At 42.5% G+C, this 20778-nt stretch overlaps 1 non-coding gene across 1 annotated transcript; it reads right to left on the bottom strand.

The window, feature by feature from the left end:
* Positions 1-9349: 9349 nt before the first annotated feature.
* Positions 9350-9421, bottom strand: TRNAE-UUC. Its single transcript has one exon. It is a non-coding gene; the product is annotated as a tRNA-Glu (tRNA).
* Positions 9422-20778: the final 11357 nt, after the last annotated feature.

The following is a 20778-nucleotide window of genomic DNA, read 5'->3' as shown; positions in this document are numbered from 1 at the left end:
ACTCCCTTCACCAAACCCCACGATGGCCCACCCTCTACATGGATGCTGTTCTCACATTCCCACCCCACTCTTGCCCTGACACCTCATAAGAAGGGAGGGAGGAAGAAGGGGGAAGAGGAAGAGCTATACACTAATTTATTAGCATAGCCTTTTCTGAGTCTAGAAAATGATACTTGTTCGTTGAACAGCATTCAGAAATACAGAAAAGTATAGAGAAGAACTTGAAAGTCATCCGTAACTGCTGTTCAGAGATTTTCATTAACATTTTTTGTTTTACATTTTGTTCTCTTCCTAAGAACGTTTAAAAATAGTTGATAACATAATCTGTACAATTTTTACAACAAAATCAACAGACAAATTCAGACTTGTTCAAGATAGCAGTAGATAAAATGAGGGCAAGTGCTAAAACAGAATAATATTAAATACTGATAGATTATGAAAACATTGGAAGATCCAGGAAAGTGTACCTGAAAATACCACCAGTCACTTTGATCATGCCCCCTCCAGAGGGTGACGTCTCCCTCTCGTGCGGTCCTGCCCTGCCTTTGAGAGATGACTGCTCTAGTTTAGGTCGTGTGTCTTTAATTTAAATGGAAGTGGTGGCTGAGGGAAGGAGGCACAGAGAGGTGAAGAGGAGAGAAGACGGGGGCAGAGGAGAGCCAATCATCCTGTGACTGTCATCTCAATACCTGCTGTAGGGGTACAGACTCCATCTCTGGTGGCATCATCCAGCCTGTTGATCATGCTTGCATGATGCTTGGTGTGTAGTCATCAGAGATAAAAGTACACGCTGGAGTCTATAAAGAGTCATAGCTTCCGGCCATGATGTTTCTGTTTATGGAGTCTTCATAGATACAGCAGTGGAAAATCAGAGAGGATGTGTCAGGGGCTGCCACATGACCCCCTTCCAACCCAAATTCTCCCTGAATGTTGAAGAAACCCAAAAGGTGGCTGATGATTGTGTAGGCGGGATGTTTTGGAGGCAGAACTGAGGCCATGATAGTGAGAAAGAGGAGGAGGAAATTGCAGGGAGCCCTTTAGAAGATCCACTCAGTGGAATACCATGATTGATAAGATATTAATTATGAGTAAAAATGAAGACAACAGATTCTCTTAGGTTTTCCTGTATGGGTGTGGGTGAAATACCAAATTAATGTATGCATTATTAATATTTTAACTTTTCTTTCCTCTAATAACTACACTTTGCAAAAACATCCTGGAGAGTAAGAATTGGGTCATTTCTTTGGGCTCTCCGCACACTGAGAGTGCTGAACAATTAGAATACAGTCATTCCATGCTTCTTGGATGAGCTTTTCGTCTTACCTACAATAAGCATTATTGTGAACATTTAGCTGCATTGTAATTGACAACCATCTCTGGTTATATTAAACTCAGAGAACAGAACGTGTTCACTGAGATTCCCACCATCTACCTGGCCCTTCTGAAAGAGAATGTGTACTTTCAGGGTTTTGCTCCTGTGTAGTCAAAGTCAAAAACAGTGTGGTGATAAGGCCATGAATTTCAGAATTTAGCCCTCAGGATATGTTTATGCTTTTGCATCCTCTCTTGGGTAGTATATTTCCTGTATACTTATTTACATCTTACTGTGAATATAATATTAACTCCCTTTCTAAATAATTCATAGGAATTGCTAATACATTGTCATGAATGATTTATTTTTATTAAAAAAAAAACCAAACAGGCCAGGCGCGGTGGCTCACGGCTGTAATCCCAGCACTTTGGGAGGCCAAGGCGGGTGAATCACGAGGTCACGAGATCGAGACCATCCTGGTTAGTACAGTGAAACCCCATCTCTACTAAAAATGCAAAAAATTAGCCGGGCGTGGTGGCAGGTGCCTGTAGTCCCAGCTACTGGGGAGGCTGAGGCAGGAGAATGGCATGAACCCAGGAGGCTGAGCTTGCGGTGAGCCGATATCACACCACTGCACTCCAGCCTGGTGACAGAGTGAGACTCCATCTCAAAAACAAAACAAAACAGAAAAACAGTGAAATAAGTATAGGTCTATAAGGAAAAGTATGATATGCAAATCATAAAGATGAATCAGCTGATGAGTACCTAGGGTTTTTGCACTTTACGCAAAAATTAGAAAAACGGGCCACATCCAATTCTCTCCCACTGTAGATTATATGCCACAAGACAATTTCAGCTGCATTGCTCCTCCCGCAGACAGCCTTAAGAGGAACTCATATCTTTTAATAAAGGAAGCTTCAATAAAAGGTCAATTGCTTTTTTGTTATTTATAAGCATTTTGCTTTATCAACAAAAATAAAGCTTCCTTTACTGAGGTGGCAAATAAAGCCTTTGTTCATAGCTGCACAGGGTGCTCACAGACAAAGCATGACAGGGAGATCAGAGCCCAGAGAGAGGATAGGAAGAGACAATACTGAGAAGCTATGAGTAATATTGTTATTGTGCTTGGGCACTAAACTTTTATCACTCAACTTCCTAGTAGCCAAAGCAAGAAGGAAAAGTGGATAAGTTCTGCGGATGTCACTGCCTGCTAGAAGGAAGGCTATTCCTTCCACAGAAGAAATATTTCCAAACCTTCATTTATTTGCCCTTTCAGCAAATGTTCACTGTACACTTAAAATGAGCTAGGTAGAGAGTTAGGCTTGGAAGAGACTAGTAAACAAGTCAATCACCTGCATAGATGTGGTAGCTTGTCTTGAGGATGGCCAACGTCATTCTTCCTCTCTGTGCAAGCATATGCCCCTTCTCTGTTGAGAGATAAAGTCTGTTTCTCCAACCAGAAACTGGGCTGGTCTGGGAATATGTTGACCAATAGAATATAGCATAAGTCACACTAGGCCAGTTCTGAGACTACCTTTTTAAGAAAAGTGAAAATTCCTGCTTTCTTCCTTTTGGAAACTAGCCACCATGTAAGGAGTGCAACTACCCAGAGACACACTCTATGGCACGTGGAGGAGTGCTGGATAACAAGATGCCACATGGTGAGGTACTAGGGTCAGCTCCATCCAACTACCAGCTGAATCCAGCCAAGTGAGTGACCATGGCAAATGTTGTGGGAAACAGCAGCAAACCATACTGCTGAGCCCTTCCTTAATCATAAGCAGAACAATGTTTTTTGTTTTGTTTTGTTTTAAGCAGCATATTTTGGGAGTAGTTTGTTACATAAGCTCAAAACCAATAACTTACAGTTTCAGAGAAGACCAGCAGATAAACAAGTAGTAACAAAAAGTATGATGCATGTTTGGCTTGCTTCCTCTGCTCTGTATTTCAGGAAGGTGTAATCTTACAAATATTTCCGGGTCATCTGACCAGCTGGCTCCTGATTAGGTTATGTCAATTGCAGGCACTGTCAATTTAGCCCTTGGGATAATTGACAGGAGGTTGGAAGGTAGGAGGAAGAGACAGTTTTTTTCCTTCTCTTTTCTAGAGTAGTGATTGACTCCAGGTTCTGGTATCTTAGGCATTTCCAGCAGAAGTCGCCAGAGCTGCTCATGAGATTCAGCAGTTCCAGAAGCTGAGATGGTGTGTAGTGAGTGGCATGCTGTCACGGTGGCCCTCACAAGCAGCTGAGCGACTACAACATCAGCAGCCTGGGCATTTCCAGCAGTATTATCTGCAGGCCCTAACAATGTCAGTGGTCAGATGATCCCCAGTGCTTCCAGTGCCACTTCCTCCCTCTTTGCTCTTTGGTCACTTCTTCTACTAGAAATACCTAAAGTGTATTCTGGCCTGGCGCGGTGGCTCACACCTGTAATCCCAGCACTTTGGGAGGCTGAGGTGGGTGAATCACTTGAGTCCAGGAGTTCAAGACCAGACTGGTCAACATGGTGAAACCCTGACTCTACTGAAAATACAAAAATTAGCCAGGTGTGGTGGCAAGTGCCCGTAGTCCCAGCTATTCGGGAGGCTGATGCAGGAGAATAGCTTGAACCTAGGAGGCGGAGGCTGCAGTGAGCTGAGATTGCGCCACTGCACTCTAGCCTGGGTGACAGAGTGAGACTCCCAGCAATAAAAAATAAATAAATAAATAAATAAAGTGCATTCTGCTTTTCTAGTGACACATACATGGATACAGCTCTTGTAAGCAACACTGCTCTCAGGGAACAGACACCCAGTGATGAAAAAGTTGAGATTGTTTATCTTTCCTTGGGCATAAATACAGTAACAACCTCATTATCTGTGGAAAATGAGATACTGGTATTTCACATATGTAGCGGCAAATATTAATTAATTAATTAATTAATTAATTTTTGAGAGGGAGTCTCACTCTGCTGCCCAAGCTGGAGTGCCGTGGTGTGATCTTGGCTCACTGCAACCTCCGCCTCCCAGGTTCAAGTGATTCTCCTGCCTCAACCTCCCGAGAAGCTGGAATTGTAGGCACCCGCCACCATGCCCGGCTAATTTTTGTATTTTCAGTACAGACAGGGTTTTGCCATGTTGGCCAGGCTAGTCTTGAACTGTTGACCTCAGGTGATCCCCCCACTTCAGCCTCCCAAAGTGCTGGGATTATAGGCATGAGCCACTGCATCCGGCCAAATATTTATTTAAATTATAATTTGGCATTATGTAGGATAAGGGTCTCTGAAAGTTAAGGTACTGGAACTAAGAGACGGCTACAATAAACCATTGTGATGGGGGGCTGGCTATTTCTGACTGCACTTGAGAGTTTACAGAAATGCTTAAATTCTCAGCTCAATGTATGATCAGAGGACTAGAGATCTTGTGATGGCTCTCAGATGATCCTCAGACAATCCATTGTCCTTTGTTAGCTGCAAGAAATAAGAGATACAGTTGAAAATCAGGCCCATAATTTGATTCTGCAAGTCACAGAATTCAATATAAGTTAGAGTCACAGCCTTTCCATATCACTTAAGTGAAAGTCAGGGCACTAATTTAGAAAGAATGGGACCTCCATGAAATGGAATGGGGATATTTCAGTTGGTTCAGAAGAAGCTGAGAATTATGAAGCCCCAAATTTCCTTGAGCTTTTTGCCAGTAGAAGCGGCCTCCCCTTCCTCTGTCTGAGAAAGAGCCTCTTCTCTCACTTGAAGCCTTGATCAGGGCTTTTCAGACCTTGATGTGCAGAAGAATCACCTGAGGATCTTGTCAAAATCAACATTTTGACTCGCTAGGCCTTGAGAGTGGCCTGAGATTCTGCACTTCTAGCAGGCTCGTAGGTGACACCATGGCTGCTGATTCACAGATCACACTCGGCACACCGAGGGACTCAATAAGTGCCTCCCCATAGCGGTTGAAAAGGATGTCAATTCTCTACCAGATGTATCCTCACCATCTGTCAAGGTTTCCGGACCTGAAATTAGGAGATCAAGTATAAAGTCTAACCCAGCATGAGATAGCATTGAAAGAGTGGTAACAGCATGCCAATTTCACATATTGGTATTTCACATATGTAGTGGCAAATATTAATTAATTAATTAATTTTTGAGAGGGAGTCTCACTCTGTTGCCCAAGCTGGAGTGCCATGGTGTGATCTCGGCTCACTGCAACCTCTGTTCTTATATTAGAAAGAAGTTAAAAAAGATGTAAGGAAATGGATCCTAAGATTGCTAGACCAAGGAAAAAAGATAACATTGAATTAGGTCAAATTTATCAAAACAGATTCCACATGTTAGTTTGAGGGTTGGGGAGTAGCCCTACCTCCCAGCTTGCCTCGTTAGTTGACTGAAACCTGGACTTAACGTGGCCACTTTCATTGAGGTTGCAGTGTTGTACACCCGTGGTGTGAGGTGGACTAACACTCTTAAAGACTTCGGCAAATAGTTACATTGGAGTGGGATTTATGAAGTATGACCCGCAAACCTGCCCATTCACTGCGTTTCCCAGATGGGACCAGACTTTCTTCATTTAAGTATTGAGAAATGCATGGGTGAGGAGAGAACCAGATGCTTGAAAACTCTTTTGTAGCAACCTTCCATGAGCCAGCTTGGTGAGAAAATCCACAGTGCTTCCTGATTCACTGGGAATCATGGAATCTCACAGTGGCAGGGTCTAAGTATTAGATACAGCAAAACCACCAGGAAAAAATGGGCACAGCAGGGATCTTTGGCAGTGATGTCCTAAGAATGAAATAAATGGGTGGAATGCCGAATGATTGTTTGAAATATGCAATTTTATTTGATTTGATTTCTTATTTTTTAAGAGACAGGATCTTGCTCTGTTGCCCAGGCTGGAGTGCCGTGGCCCGATCATAGCTCACTGCAGCCCTGAATCCCTGGCCTCAAGGAATCCTCCCACCTCAGCTTTCCAAAGTGCTGGGATTATAGATCTGAGCGGGTATGCTTGAGTGGTCTATGCAGTTTTAAAACTCTAGATCTGGTGGCCAGAAACATGACTCGATTTACTAGAATTGAGATGTTTTGTGTCATCCAGTACCAAGAACTGAGTCAGCTCACAGTCCAAAGTTCCACTGGAGGAAGGGGAGACTCGGCCTACTTGAGAATGGCCCTTCTACACTGCAACAGGAATATGTTGTAAAGGTCCCCCTTGCCCATTCTCCAGAGGACCTGTGGTCATTTGTTCTGTTAATTTACACTGATTTTGATGTGGCACTGCTTCAATCCCTTGCTGCAAGTAGGAAGCTCAGAATTTTTACTGTTATTTATTCCTCCTGCTCTTCCAATACTTTTGTGAGGTTCCTTGGAGCTTAGTAAGTAAATGATATTTTGGCCTAAACCTATCTCAGCATGGTTCCTGTGGGTTGCAGACCAACCTAATTCCATTATGTACAATTCAAATATACATATTTGGCAATTGACATTATTGTAGTGGTCTCGGAATCTTGGAATGAGGACTACTATGGTGAGAAAAGACAAATGGTGTTCCCAGAACTTCCCTGTTCTTACCAAAATGGTAAACACAAAGTGATCCTGCATCCCACGGGGAATCAGAGAGATTCGTGCCACCAACAAAGACTTGAAAGAACAGAAGTTTTCCTATCATCTGCCCAGTTATTCACTTGTCCACTTGACCTGTGCAAAAGACAAACAGATCTGGAGAATAACTTGACTGATGCACATTTACAATCCCCCTCACCTTGCTAACTCATCCTTCAGGTCTCAGCTGAAATACCATTTCCCTGAGAAACTTCTCTGACACATAGATTAAGTTGTGCACACCCTCCCTCTCCCAAAAGTCAGTAAGGCTGAGTGCATAATGGTAGATGACAATTACACAAAAATGACACTTGTATAGGTTGGTCTGAAGCCAGGAAAACAGATACTTCAAACAGGTAAATCTAACAGAGGAAATTGGTTGCTAATTATTTTTTGAGGAGCTAGAGGCGCAAAAGGGGCTAACAAGTAGATTGTTCAGATATTAGTAACTGCAGGTGCCCCATTCACTTAGGGCTGAAAGAACAAAAAGGGAGGATGGTATTACCTGCAGGTAGGAGCTTGCCCTGCAAGACCACTGCTGGGCACTGCCATTGCCACTGGGTCCACACCACTGTCAAATCCACTTATGCTCTGCTGAAGCTTCCAGGCTCCTGGAGCCCACAGCTGCCCACTGCTGCCACTGCTAGTGGTTCTCAGCTGATGACAATCCCTGTCAGAATGTCCAGTGCCACTGGATTCCACAGTTGCAGGCAGCCATCAGGGACTCTGCTTTCCTGTTATATTCCAATCATCCAACAGAACCTCCCCGGGGCAGGTGCTAACCCGATGTCTACTGGAAAGGGAGTCTGGGAAATGGGGTTTGCAGAGATCCAGACGCCTCAAAAAGGAGAAGACTATAAAAGACACAAAAGAGGACACAAGCAAACAAGAAAATGACCAGAACAGTCCAACCTTTTGGCTACTTGGCATCCACTCCCTGCCTTCCACCTGAGTTTCATTTCTGTACAATAAAATGCTCAGGGTAGCCTGCTGGAGTTATACGAAACACGTGAAACATTTTCATGTACTTTTTCAAAAGATAAAAAGTCCCATCTATAGCCCTGAAGCCAACTCTGGATGAGGCTGACAAGGTAGTTCTGGCCAAGCCAATGGTACCCTGGAGTTGCATAATGGAAGCAGGAATGGGGAGTTCCCACTCCCACTACACAGTCTTTTAAGATTGAGTTCTGTAAATCATCCCCTGTAAATATGTCTCAGATGGCAACCAGTGTGAGAGATATTTACAGGAGAAGCTTTTCAGAACTCAATCTTAAAACAATTGTCATATGTCACAGAATAGAAAAGTCTAATGCAAACATTGCAAAGATTCAAATGATCTTTTGGGCCAAATCTTATATTGCCTGCAGTACAAACTGAGAGCATAGAATCAAAATTCAGTCAAGGAATGGAAGTGACTATCTCTGCATGAATAGTACAATTTCCCCCCCCCACATAATATCATATTCCTGTCTGCAACTCATGCTGTTGGTTCATGAATGGTTCAGGCTCTCACTGGTCCACGTTCATGCTTTCTAGACTGATGTTAATTTTGATTTTGATTGTCCGAATTAGGCTGAAGCATCAGCATTGGGAGTAGTCACAATTTGGTTAGTCCAAGTGAGTGGCACAAGGATTGTTTCAAACAGTAGAACTTTCTAAGGAGATGGCCCTGCCTGTTCTGGAAGCGGTCAGCTCTCCACTACTCAGGCGTATATTATGGTTAAGAGAATGCAGGCCTAAGCACGGAAAGCAATATTTGAATCCCATTCGGGAAATGGCTTAGAAGCCAAGAAAGTTTCAAGAACTTTCCACCTCTGAAAATGTGTATTTGCTACGAGTGTTGACCTCAACTTAGCCACATGTGTGATTCTATCCAGAGGCTGATCCCGTGCCTCAGTTTCCCCAACTTCTGTGAAAGCTGACTTGGTGAATGGGATCTGGTGTCTGTCCTTACCCTCTACGTCCCTGTGCAAACCTCTACTGAAGCTATATTTCTACTTGCAGACCTCTCACTTCTTTATATCCCAGCCCCATTGACTCTTGCTTCAGGAAGCGCCTCCCCTCCCTTCTCAGTCCTCAAACAACTTCAGAGGGAGGCTCCTGCGGCTGGGATCTTCCATGCTCCTTCTTGTCCCTCATCCTGTTCACCATCTTGCTATCTGCAGGCTGGAAACACTCACTGAGGGCATAGAGAACAGTGACTTGCCTAGAACGTAAGAATTCCTTTGTAAGATTTGACACCTAAATATTATCATTATTTGTTGTGAAAATTTTGTATGCAAACGCAGCAATGCTGATTACACAGCCCGTTTTGGGGGGCGTTTGCGAACTACAAGGAGAGTTTCCAGGTCTCCACACACCCTTAAGGATTATGTCGCTTTTCACAGTCGTGTTTTTAAGCTTCTTGCTAAGGCTTATAAATTTACGAGTTTCACTATGTTCCAAAGAAAAAAAAAAATCCGCATTCCCACACCGGGAGTCGAACCCGGGCCGCCTGGGTGAAAACCAGGAATCCTAACCGCTAGACCATGTGGGAGATGACGAGAAAATGCTGGATTTTAAGCCAATTGAATCATTTCCGCCTGCCCTTGCCTTCCGCGCTCCGCCCCGCCTCTGACCACAAAGCCCTGTCTGCGCCTGCGCGGGCTTTCGGCGCTGCCCCGTTGCTGACGGCGAGGTGCTCCTCCAAGGGCGGAGGCGGGGTTTGGCGCTGCGGCTCCCGGTACCGCCGGTTCTTCAGCGGCGCTCTGCGCGGAGGCCGCCAACCCGTCGCACCCCGGCTCGCGGAGGCCACCCCAGACCTCCTCAGCCCCGGCCCGTAGGAGCCCGCAGCCCGGCCTCAGTTTCCAGAAAGCACCTCCGTGCGATTTGGAAAGAGCACGGTTTGAAGGGCTGCAGAACGGAGCCGCGCGGGCCTGGTCCGGGCGCCGAGCCGCACCTGCCGTTAGACCCCATTCTGCCAGTCAGGCCGTTTTAACTGAAATGTTGCATTTAGATGAATTCTAGTTTCGTGAACCAAGCCCGAATGGATGAAACTCATAGGACGTGTTTTGGAGCCAAAGGCCTTCCGAAACGGCTGGCTTTAAGATCTTGTTCAGAGAGCCCGCCCTTTGCAGGGACGTGGTTGGAGCTGGAGTTCTTTATCCTCAGCAAACTGATGCAGGGCACAGAAAACCAAACACCGCATGTTCTCACTCACAAGTGGGAGCTAAATATTGAGAACACATGGACACAGAGGGGAACGACACACATGGGATCTATGGGAGGGTGGAGGGTGGAGGAAGGACAGGATCAGGAAAAATAACTAACAGGTGATAGGCTTAGTACCTGGGAGATGAAATAATCCGTACAACAACCCCCCATGACACAAGTTTACCTATGTAACAAAACTACGCGTCCTGCACATGTATCCCTGAACTTGAAAGTTTTTTTTTTAATCTTGTTTAGGGATGGCCTTACATTATTAAAACAAAAATAAAAACAAAACACCTAAAATCGTAAGGGAAGAACCCACTTATTGCACTACGGTAACAACACTTCCATGGCCAAAAAAAAAAAAGTAAAAAACTAAACTGCTGAATGGCAGATAAACATGTAAAACCCATAGAAGAAAAAAAAAAAGAGAGACTGGTATTATATAGATCAGAAACTACACATGAATGATAATAAGACAATCACTGCAACATAAAAGTGAGAACTTAATGTTCAGGCCCTTCATGGAGAGGAAGCCCATGGCTAAGAGGCATTTGAGAAAGATCTCAGCCTCACTGATACACAGCCAGCATTTGACCAACAAGCAAAAGTGTGGAAATGTCAGGTACTGGCAAGCATGTGGAGAAAAGGAATTTTCTAGAAACTTGTAAAGCTTGATCAGGGAGGGAGATTGTCAGGATTTCCTAAACGTGCCTATGATCAAGCAATTCCATTTAAAAAATTTTTGCAAAACTAGTACGGTTCTGGAACTGCTGTGCATATACTGAACACGAAGTAATACTGCTTTGAAAATACCTGTGTTAGACACAGCTTAAGGCACAGTAGCACTACCACACTGCAGCCGGCAGAACTGTCCTAAGCAAAAAGCATAGAAGGATGGAGGGGTTACTAAGAATTTCAAAGGTCTATGTGATAAAATGAAATAGTTTTTAAGTATTTCAAACGTTTGTGGGAAGAAATCACTATAAACAATGCAACAGCCAGCCCTAGGCTGGGAGAAAATATTTGAAATATTTTTGATAGGAAAAAGTGACTATCCTTACCGCTGAATCTAAGCATTCAAGAAAAACCCACAGAAGGGGCTGAGGCTGTGAATAGAGGATTTAGAGGAGAGGGGTTCTGATTGGTCAGCAAATGGGGGCTGGAGCCAGCTCAACCTTGCTGGTACCATAGCAACACAATTTAAAGCAGTGCTGAAATATCCAGCATCAGGGAGGAAGTGAGGCCACAATCTCAATGACAATAGGTACAGCCCCTTTGGGGCAGGAGCAACCTGACAATTATCTATCAAAATAGGAAGGTGCACCTTCAATCTAGAAATTTCAATTCAGCGTTGCTAAAGGCCAGGAGCCCTGTGATGGCCATGTCTTAAAGGAGTCAGTCTGGGGGCCAACTCTGGGCAGTAGCAAGCAGTGGGGACTTGGGAACCCTGAGACCTCTAAATCCCGGTCTGCTTCTCCTACACCAGGACAAGGCCATTCACCTTTCTGACAAATGAACAGAGTGGCTGGCTTTCTCCTGCTGTGCTGTGCAGTTTTGCTGGGAATCGGCTGCCCAGGCAGAGGCGGTCTTTCCCAGATGTTTCTCTCTCAGTGGAGCCATGGATGGGTAAGGGGTGAGTCTTAATTCCAGGCCCAGGTGCTTAGACAACTGGCAATTGTTTCCCACTCTGCTAGTCCGCTACCTGAATGCAGAGGATTCTGAGGCTGGAGGAGGAGCCAGCGCCACAGATGGAAAAAGAGTGGGTCCCTGAGTCACTGCGTGGAAACCACTTCCAACCACCAATGAACACACCGAGTTCTTATAGCCAGAAATAAAGTTTTATTGCATTCATCATTTAAATTTGGGGCTTGTTTGTTATCACTATCCTAAGTGACACAACGGGGTCCTGAAAAAAGGGCAAGCACCACAAAAATGAAACAAGTGTTCTAGTAGATGATTACATGTCTTAGCAATGATGGCAGGGCTGGGGTGGGGAGACACTGAGGTAAAGTATGGTAGAAACTGAAGTACAATAAGAAGGCTTGAATAGTGTGCTTCATTTTACTGAGTAGTGTATCAGGATATTTCACTTCAGTTTGGTAATATTAATCCAAGTAATTTTTAAAAATAGGAACTAATATCATACATTTCTATAATTGATTGGAGATTAATGTACTTTAATAATTTAGAATTTAAATTTAAGAAATGTTTAGATCTGAAGGATAACTGGGAATTTTCAAGGCTAGAACCTCAAAAATATCCAGGAGGTAAAAATCACTTGCCCCAAATCATCCAACTGAGAGATTTAGTGAAATCCTTTTAGCAGATCCTCCTGCATTGGTCCCATGATAAAAATAATGTTGGAATATGATGCAATGAATGAAAACCTAGACAGCACTTTTTCCGTCAAGGAATGGAAAGTTCCATGACAAACATTCTGAACCAAAAGTTTTCAAATTCCAGTGTCTTTCTATTAGTTGTAATTTGGGTGCCATAATATTACTGGTAATCAATGGTTTATTAACTTGAGCAACTTGAGTTAAAATAGAATAATATGGAGTGTGTGTGTGTGTGTGTGTGTGTATTCATGTGTATAAGTTTCCTCCCTCTTTTGAAGTCGGGTGTCCCTGGCATAAATGCTATTTCTTTTTTATTTTTTGAGACGGAGTCTCGCTGTGTCTCCCAGGCGCCCGCCACCGTGCCCGGCTAATTTTTTGTATTTTTTTTTTAGTAGAGACGGGGTTTCACCGCGCTAGCCAGGATGGTCTCGATCTCCTGACCTCGTGATCCACCCGCCTCGGCCTCCCAAAGTGCTGGGATTACAGGCGTGAGCCACCGCGCCTGGCCCTAAATGCTATTTCTAAAAGCTCACTAGGGCCGGGCAGGAGAATCGCTTGAACCCGGGAGGCGGAGCTTGCAGTGAGCCGAGATTGCGCCACTGCACTCCAGCCTGGCGACACAGCGAAACTCCGTCTCAAAAATAAAAATAAAAATAAAAATAAATAAATAAATAAAAGCTAACTAGCTAATTTTTGGAAAAACTACTGAACCTTTGAATTTGAATTTCCGTCTATAATAATAAGAATCACTGTGAGGGCACTGAGTCCTTGTGAGGGTGAGTTCCTGGTATCACGCCTGAAATGAAGGTGGTACTTGCTGCGGGTTAACTGCCAGTATCCACTGCCACCCTGCAAATGCTCTGTGGAGAGCCTCGGTCCGGCCACCTCCACTCAGCTAATGAACAGGGATCAGGAGGGACCCGTGGCTCCTCCAGTGACAGATCTTCTGGCTGATCACTTCTCCAGTGGTGTTTGGTTCTGACTGAGGAAATTACCTGCATTTCACCCGTCTTCTGTCTGCCCAGACCTCTGTGACAGTATCATTCCCAGAAAGCTGAAGGGACTTGCTTGAGTGCACACAGCCAATTTGGCCAAGCTGCTGGGAGAGATCTCCTGTGTTCTCTGCATGCACTTGCGGGCTTTCCTCTCCAGCTGTCTTTTGCTGGAATCTGTCAGTGCTTCCTGTCTTTATTCGTTATTTGATAACTGTTTAAGGCCTTGTGGTTTTCATCATCTTTAAGCCAATTAATCAGAGCTCTTTCGTGTGTAAACATCACATGTGCAATGCACAGAAATACACAGAAAGACAGAAGAAGATCCAGTAGTTGTAAGATTTTTCATTTGCCAGTTTTTAAGTTTCTTAAGTGTATGTTTTCAAAAACCTTAAATTGAATGCAAGTTCCTTGGGCAAGAGTCACGTCTGAACTGTTTTTCTGCCCTGTCCATGGAAAAGCATGGAGCCTGGTACACAGTTGATGTGCAACTATTTTCTATTCTGTAAAAGAAAGGGAGTCTCACACTCTTGTGCAGGCTGGAGTGCAACAATTGTTTTGATGGATTTATTTCCTTTTTAATGATAATAGGGTTATAGAAATAATTTTTGGCAAGTCCAGCTTTCTCAACTCGTGTTAAATAAATGTGTCCAGTGGGGAAGGAAGGTGAGGACTACCCTTATTCTTGCTCTAACAAACACACACAACAAAACAAAAGTTGACATTGCTTCCAGAGAGGGTCTGGTGGTTCTCTAAGCCAAACAAAACTTCTATTTTAAAAAGTAATTGTTTAATTATATTACCTTAACCTCATGAAATTGTCAAGAATCCACTGGTTTTGACTTACTACAATGGAAATTTCATATCGTTCAACTTAATTCCTCTACCCCTAACTGTGAGCGTCAGATCTACCTATTATATTAACAGAGGAGACTAAACGAAAAGCTCACTGTTTAATTAAAACCTGAGATTCTCCAACATCAATAAGAACAGCAATAACAACAAAAAATTGTACTTGCTTCCAAAGTTACAGATACTTTGATTTTTAAAGTGAGAGAATACTTCAGAGGAAAGAGGCATTTAACTGACGGCAATTAAAATATTTTATTTTGCACATTTTCACAAAAACATCTGACCCGAAGAAGACATATTCCAGGAGCCACTCGCAGGGCTTGAAAAAGGCCAGAACAACTGAGGTTCCCGGCTGCTTAAGCCTCATTCACTTTGTGAGACTTCACTTTCTGCTGTAAGGAAAGAGTTAAACATTCCTGTCACTGTTCTCCCTTAGGTCCTATTATCAATGAGTGTGGGCCTTCACTGGATCCCTCCAGAATTGTTGGATAGGCTTCCTCGCTGGCCTCTCATGCCTCAGGTTTGTCTTCTGTCTAATACGATTATGGCAGTCCACTGTTTAAAACCCTTTAATGGGCATTAATTATATCAGATCACGTTCAAATTCCTTAGCAATTCAGGAAGGTTATTAGCATCTGACTCATGCCCCCACCCACAGCCTCACTTCTCTGCTTCGGATCCTTGAAGCTTCTCCTAACACACCCTACTGCTTGAAAACATTTTTCTTTTGTCTGGTTTGTTTCTTCCTAAAATCCCTTCTTTCCCTGACTTTATGCATGTTGTTTGTCCACTCTACCTAAGAAATGTGTACCTGTCAGCAAGACTCAGCTTAAATGTCACTTCATTATAGAAATACTCCTAAATAAACACGTAGTTCAAAACAGAAATCCTCCTGGAATTGAGTTCTGTGCCATGGTGTCTCCATCCCCATCCCAAGAGGATTATTCTCATCATACCACTGATAAAAAAAGAAACTTCGGCTGAATTAAATGTAAAGAGATTTAAGAAATGAACAATTCGTGAATTAGGAAGCCTCCTGAGCCAGAGTAGACTCTGAGACTCCAGCACAGCCATGGGGTGGAAGAAGACTGATGGACAGAAAAAGGAAAGTGACATATGGAAAACGGAAGTTAGGTACAGAAACAGCTGGATTGGGTACAGCTTGGCGTTTGCCTTATTCGAACAGTTTAAACAGTTGGCTACATTTGATGGGCCAAAACTCAGTGACTGGCACAAGTGTAGGCTGCGGTCTGTTTACACCTCCACTTGTTATAGTTCACGATGTACAGAGAAACCTTTATGCTGAACTTAAAATATGTAAGGAGACAGCTTTGGGCTAAACTTGATTTAACAATTTCACCCCAAATTTGAGAGATCAACCAAAACTTTAGCCATTGATGTCACTATAACCATTGTAAATATACTTATTTGGTCTTGAAACCCACTGGGAAATGGTAGAACAGTGCGTTTTGCAAGGTAGGAGCAAGGACTGAGTAGAAGATACCTCCTTATGCTGCAATGTCCTGTTTACAGGAGAAAAACAAAACCCGATCTGTTCTAGGATCTGTGTGTTTCCTTAACATCTTACTTTGATTACGTCACATTTAACATGAGTGACTCCATTTTGGTTTGGAGGGACTCTTCTCAGTGGTGAGATTATGAACCCAAGGCCCGAGTTCCTGAAGTTTTACTGCAGTGAGGATGAAAAAAGCAGTCTTTCTCTGATGTCTCAGAAGATCCAGTCTTTGGGTTCTAGATTGTGAAGGAGTTGACTGTCCTCAGTGAACCATAAAAAGCTTTTTTACCTGTGACATCATAACCTACTGTTGTAACATCAGTCCTGTTGCATGGTAAAGCTTTCATACAACCAGAAAACATGCATTGAAAGTGACAATTAAATGATATCCCTCTATAAATGTTTCAATGACCCATTGGGTAGCCAAATGTACCCGAAGCTTTAATTTGTCTTCCCAGGAGTATGGGTTTGAAAAACCAAACATGGGTCACAAACTATTTTAGCAATTTAGAAGTCATCATGCCAATATGTATTTAATTTGGATCATTTTATATTTTTTATGATGAGTTGTGGAATGCAGAGCTTTTAATAAAACCTTTAAGGAGTCAGAAAGGACAAGGTGACTGTCCTGGTTCTCTGTGAGTCCATGCTTACCATTGGACTTCTGTCCTCTTGAATACCAGTTGCTTCTCCAATTTAGATACTTAATGCTGATAACTGATGGGTTAACATAGGTAATTTGACTTAGACCTTGGAGTTCATTCAAATAGTATATCTAAACAATTTCAGTATTGGCTGATTTAGCGTGAAAATCTGGCAAAGTATTTTCTTGGTATTCAATTAATTTTTGTTTTACTTGGGTTAGCAGTTTTATAATCCAGTCAGTCTTTTCATTAAAGTTCCAGGAATTCTTACCCAGTCCAAATGATATGATTCTAAAGTTACCAGAAACCTGTATTCAAGAGCGCTTTTCAGGGTCTTTTCCATCCTTTCATGAACCTCCTAAAAGACACCATATTCTAGGATTCAGTGTGCTTGTGAAGTTTTCAGTAACTGCGTCAGCATTAAGCAATTAACTGTGGAAATGACTTTAAATAGTCATAATTAAAGCCACAATTGACAAGAAAATTTGGTTATTTCTGTGGTCTAAAATAACTTAACATATTATGATTGATAGCATATATCAGACATATTCAAATTTTAGCAATCCCATGCAATTTTGGAACATATATTAATATCATTCACTAAAATATAACCTGAAGAAGGTTAAACATTATTTTTTATTTTGACAAGGCTTCCCATGTAACTTAATATGTCAAATAATCCTGTTGACCTCTTTTAAAGGCTTCAGAGGCCCTCTGTAGCATCTCAAAGTTAGAGGTCAGAAGAGACTATTTTGAAGCTGAAATGTGATGTTGGGAAGCCTGTGTAACCACCCAGTGGGTTCACCTTGCCCTCTGCTTAGACAGAGCCGATTTATCATGACAGGGGAATTGCAATCAAGAAAGAGTAATTCATGTAGAGCCAGCTGTGTGGGAGACCAGAGTTTTATCAGTACCCAAGTCAATGTCCCTGAGCATTCGGGCATCAGAGTTTTTAAGGCCAACGTGGTGAGTCGTCGGGGAAGCCAGTGAGTTGCGAGGGCTGATTGGTCAGGTCTGAGATGAACTAACACGGAGGTGAAGCTGTCTTCTTGTGCTGGGTCAGTTCCTGGGTGGGGACCGCAAGATCAGATGAGCCAGTTTGTCAATTTGGATGGTGTCAGCTGATCCATCAAGTGCAGAGTCTGCAAAATATCTCAAGCACTGATCTTAGGAGCAGTTTAGGGAGGGTCAGAATCTTGTAGCCTCCAGCTGTGTAACTCCTAAACCATAATCTCTAATCTGTGACTAATTTGTTAGTCCTACAAGGGCAGTCTAGTCCCCAGGAAAGAAGGGGGTTTGTTTTGGGGAAGGACTGTTACCATCCTTGTTTTAAACTATAAACTATAACTGAAGTTTCTCCCAAAGATAGCTCAGCCTACCCCCAGGAATGAACAAGGACAGCTTGGAGATTAGAAGCAAGAGGGAGTCAGTTACGTCAGATCTCTTTCACTATCTCAGTGACAACTTAGCAATGGTGGTTTCACCTATAAAATATGTTAATGGTTTGAAACACTTGATATTATGAAATAGAATTCTAGGTCACCAAAAATCATTCATTTAGTCAAAATACTAACTCAAAAGTTTTAAAAAGGCAAAAATCGTCACTCATAGATAGAGGGAAGACTTAGCTTTCCAAACAATCTGTCTCTTGTTTTTCCCTTCTTTATTTGGTGGTTTATTCAAAAGGCAAAGTAAAATATTTCATTATCGTTTAATATTACATGAAAATCTTGTTCAAGAGAGAAAGCCAAGTTTCACCCTTGAATTAGTATACTGTTAATGTCAACCCCAATCTTTAATAAAATCTGATAGACAAATCTATTTAATCTTAACCAGTTTGATCATAAGGTGAGATTCTCTTAGACCCTTTATAACCCTTTACAAATTTTCGTTAAAGAGTAGATCAGTGCTCTAAGAAAATCCTGTTGTGCTTTTATTCCAATATGTAATTTATGGAAAAACTGAATAAAACCCCTTTACTTTAGTCAGTAAGTTCACACACAGAGTTTCTTTCATAAGATTAACTTTTCACAAACCTTCCACAACTTGCTTAAACCTTCAGCTTTATCCTATTTAATGTAAAACAGTCTTTTAACCCTTTAATCTAGGCAAAAATAGCCACATTCCCATGACTTCTTATAATCTTTTACTAAAAATACTTTTCACATTGCTTATACCCACTGCATGTAAAACTATTCCTTCAGTAGTCTCAGTTATATGTTACAATGTTAACACTTAGCAACTTTTTTTTTTTTGGTAATTTTTTTTTGAGATGGAGTCTCACTCTGTCGCCCAGGCTGGAGTGCAGTGGCAAGATCTCGGCTCACTGCAACCTCCGCCTCCCAGGTTCAGGTGGTTCTCCTGCCTCAGCCTTTCGAGCAGCTGAGAGTACAGGCATTCACCACCACTCCTGGCTAATTTTCGTATTTTTAGTAGAGATGGGGTTTCGCTGTGTTGGCCAGGCTGGTCTCAAACTCCTGACCTCAGATGATCTGCCAGCCCCGGCCTCCTAAAGTGCTGGGATTATAGGCGTGAGCCACCGCCCCTGGCCTCACTTAGCAAGTTTTGTTTTTGGTGAAAAACCTCGTAAGTGAGCGATTCTGATTATGTACCAGGTCTGGAACCTAGAACACCAGACAGAAGTGCAGATAAACTCTCTTTCCAGCGTAGCCGGGGGCATGGGTAACTCCACATGTCCCCAGGCCTTATTTAGAATCTAATAGCTCTGAAGCAGTTCAGTTTAACACTTTCCAAAAGTCAAAGCAGTTTATAACCTTAAAGCATTTAGCAAACCTAATACCTGACCAAATGTCTTTATTTTACCAATAACCTTTATAGCTGTTTCTATTTCTCAAAGATTACTAAAGTCATGTGAACTAAAAAGCATTACATTTTTTACTTTTCTGACAAAATATTTGATTTAAGCACTTATTTTCAAGCCAATTAATCAGAGCCCTTTAATATATAAACATCACATGTGCAATAATATAAATACACAGAAAGACAGAAGAAGATCCAGTAGTTGTAAGATTTTTCGTTTGCCAGTTTTTAAATTTCTTAATTGGATTACTGGCTTCAGGGTGGAGTCCTTGGAGGAACAGGGCTAGGAAAACACACAGTTATTTTCTAGGGTCTAATAAATAGGCACAGCTGGAAGGCAAAACAGATTCCCCCAAAATGCAGGGTTCTATTATCATACTGAATCCTGGATCCCCAAAAGAGAAACGCTGTGGAACAAGACAGTGCAACGATTTTTCTGTGCATTTGATTGCAAAGCAACCCAAAGCTGATCAGCCATTCTGTGATTAGCCCATCCCCCAGGGGAGTCCTATCTCTCAGCTGGGTGCGGGCATGTCCAAACTTTCTAGATGGCCATAAGCATGTTTTCTGATCCAAATGTGCAAAAATGTGTGTGTCCCCCATAGTTACCATTAGTCGTCCCTAAAAGTATATTTAGCCATAGATTTTGAGAGGGATCTGTCTGCTTTCAGTTCCTGGGTTTCATGGGGGAAAACAGAGGTTTTTCCCAAAGCAGGATCTATGGCACCTCCTCTGTTTTCCCCAAGGAGTCCCAAGCTGTTAGAAGTTCTCTTAGGTCCTCTCTTGTGTGCATCAAGAGTGGCAAGACAAAATGGAGAAAAGCAATTCAGCCAACTGAGAAGAAAACAAAACCTTTTCTCCAGAAAAAGAAGATTCAAGAAGAGAAAAAAATCGTAAAGGCCTTTTAAATATATGCATGGCTTAGATATCTGCTTTTAATTAAGCTGACTTTTAACCATAGTGCTCTTTAAAATTTCTTATTACCCTACTTTAGCCAGGCCACATGGTGAATATTTCTGGCTTTTAAGCTTTAGCAAAACCAACCTCACAGGTGAAACCAATAAGCCTCGATTAAGGTTACGACTTAACCACGACTGTACGAGGTATTTTCAAAGAGGTGGTTAGCAGTTTTTACAAAATCTAGAATCTCCAAAGGTAGCTCAGAGAAAGGAAGATTCAAGAAGGGAAGCTGGAAGTTATTCATGGAGGGAAAGAAAATCAACAAATGGCCAAAGCTACACAGACATCAAACCAGAAAAGACTCATTCTCTTGGCCCAGAATTGAACCCTGAACCTGGGCCACCGTTGCAAAAGCACAAGATCCTAAGCCTGCGTTCTATCCTAAGGTTCCCCTCTTCGTGACAGAATGAAACAGAAAGACAAATTCATAGCACAAAGTACACCAGATTTGCTACAGCGTAAGACTGGCCTCATGGATACTTTTGCCCATTAATTAAAACGTTGCAAGAGATAGTGATTTTTACCATTCTAACAATTGGTTTGCAGAGAGAGAGAAGATTTGGCTGCAGCAGGAT

Source organism: Papio anubis, chromosome 7 (genome assembly GCF_008728515.1).
Source record: "Papio anubis isolate 15944 chromosome 7, Panubis1.0, whole genome shotgun sequence".
Taxonomy (NCBI): Eukaryota; Metazoa; Chordata; class Mammalia; order Primates; family Cercopithecidae; genus Papio; species Papio anubis.
This window is presented reverse-complemented; position numbering and strand designations above follow the sequence as displayed.